General features: G+C 33.1%; 1 pseudogene; it reads right to left on the reverse strand.

The window, feature by feature from the left end:
• Positions 1-1060: 1060 nt before the first annotated feature.
• On the reverse strand, positions 1061-1843 carry LOC136404157 (small ribosomal subunit protein eS6-like; annotated as a pseudogene).
• Positions 1844-2048: the final 205 nt, after the last annotated feature.

Here is a 2048-nt window from a genome sequence, read left to right on the forward strand (position 1 = left end):
AGTTGGTTTCCTTTTGCTCTTGATTCAAGCAAAGAAAGAAAACTTTTGTCACAAAACCCAAAGCTTCTTGAGTAGCTAATATTTATTTTCTTTTTTTTTGTCTGTCATGGTAAGCATCTTCTTGAGTCAACTTTACATGTTAGCAACAAATAAAGCTCTTTAATTTTCTGGAAAAATAAAACTGAAAATGGCCATCTGTTCAACCTTCTGTTATCAAAGCTGTCCCTTAGTTGTGTATCTGTAGCATCTTTTCAGAACTACAGGGGAAAGATGTGACTAATAGAGAAATGCTTTTGTAATAACCCTTAACAATTTAGAAATGCATAAAAATAAGAATAATTATTAATTAAAAACATATATAAAAAACTTTCACAGTAGTTCATATTCTTAATTTTCAAATGAATAATTTCTTTTTCAAAATATTTTTTAAAAAGTAATTTTAATATCAAGTACCATCATCTGTAAGATGTTTTCTTTTACCATTCACCCTCATAAGAATGAGAAATATCAAGATTTAAAAATAATTGTCCAATAACTTAGGACTTTCAGGAGGGTAGCTGAGAATATACAAGATAATTTATAAGATTGGTTTGCAAGCTTTTAAAAAATCTCTCTTTATAATTCAGATACATATATCAAAACTAAACAAAATTAAAATAATAAGTGAGTTTTGACCTCTAATAGATATAAAAAATACATACTAGAAATTAAGCAAAAACAAAATCTTAAAAACTTGTTTTGATATTAAATAAACAAAAGCAGTATACAAAATACAGGGGTAAACCCTGGCCTGGTAGCTCAGTTGGTTAGAGCGTCTCCCTGACATGTTGACTTTGCAGATTTGATCCTCAGTCAGGATACATACACGAATCAACCAATGATGGCACAAAGAAGCGGAACAACAAATTGATCTCTCTCTTTCTTCCTCTCCTCTAAAAATCAATTAAAAAATACAGGGATGGGAAAAAGTTGGTTTACAGTTGAGTTGTTTTATTTATTATTGTATTATTAATTGTATTTTTTATGTTTGTTCTTATTTGTTTGTTATGATTAGACAATCTCATTTTTGACTAGACTCAGACTTAGAAGTAGAAGCTCTCTTAGAGGACAGCCTATGTCTCTTGGCAATCCGTTCCTGATGGGTTTTTTCTTTTTCTTTTTTGTTTATTTATTTATTTATTTATTTATTTATTTGCCCTACTTTATTCTCTTAGCCAACAGTTTAGCATATTTACAGCCCCTTTCTTATTTTTCTTAGTACTTGATTCTTCAGAGCAGTATACCCACGTTTGTGTATCAGGACACATGGAGTAGTAACAAGATGCTGAATTTGGGTTTTTTGGCGTTATGTTTTCTACCTTCTTTGTGTAGGGGCTTTCTCACAACATACTGGTAAATGCCATCTTTAGAAAGACTGACAAATTTGCAGATTCAACTAGCTCTTTTGAGTCCCAGGCAAGGGGCACAGTAGTATCCATGAGACCAGGAATATCTCTCTTCTCTTTTTCTTTTCCCCATTGACCAAGTTGAGAACACTGAGACTGGCATTTACAGTGCAACCCCGAATAGATCTGTGCCTTCTCTCCCCAGTCTACTTGGACTATAACAGGAGTGCCCCTTACTCAGCAGCAGGCAGACACGGCAATAGGTCAAGACACCCTGCTTCATGGTAAAACCTTGTTTGTCATTCCCACTACTGATCCAAACCACATAACCCTTTTATTTTATTTTTTTTACCTTGAGTGTCAGCAGCAACTTGTGAGGTCATATGCTTCTCATAAATGGTACGAAGTTTGTGTTCATTGTCCATTTTAATGTGTTTATAACAGCCACTGGCTGGGAAAGATGTTCATCTTCATCCTTAAGCAGCTAACTGCCTTTGAGGTGCTGTGAAAAAAAGTATCTGGGTTTTTTTTTTCCATATAAAAAACTGTAAACCTACATTTGCTCACTCCAGTACAGTGATTATCCTTATAACTGTAAATGAGAGTATTAGAAAAAATGATTAGAGAAGTCAAGATAATACTTTTAAATGGTTGTCTTGTAGG

Source organism: Saccopteryx leptura, chromosome 4 (genome assembly GCF_036850995.1).
Source record: "Saccopteryx leptura isolate mSacLep1 chromosome 4, mSacLep1_pri_phased_curated, whole genome shotgun sequence".
NCBI classification, from domain to species: domain Eukaryota; kingdom Metazoa; phylum Chordata; class Mammalia; order Chiroptera; family Emballonuridae; genus Saccopteryx; species Saccopteryx leptura.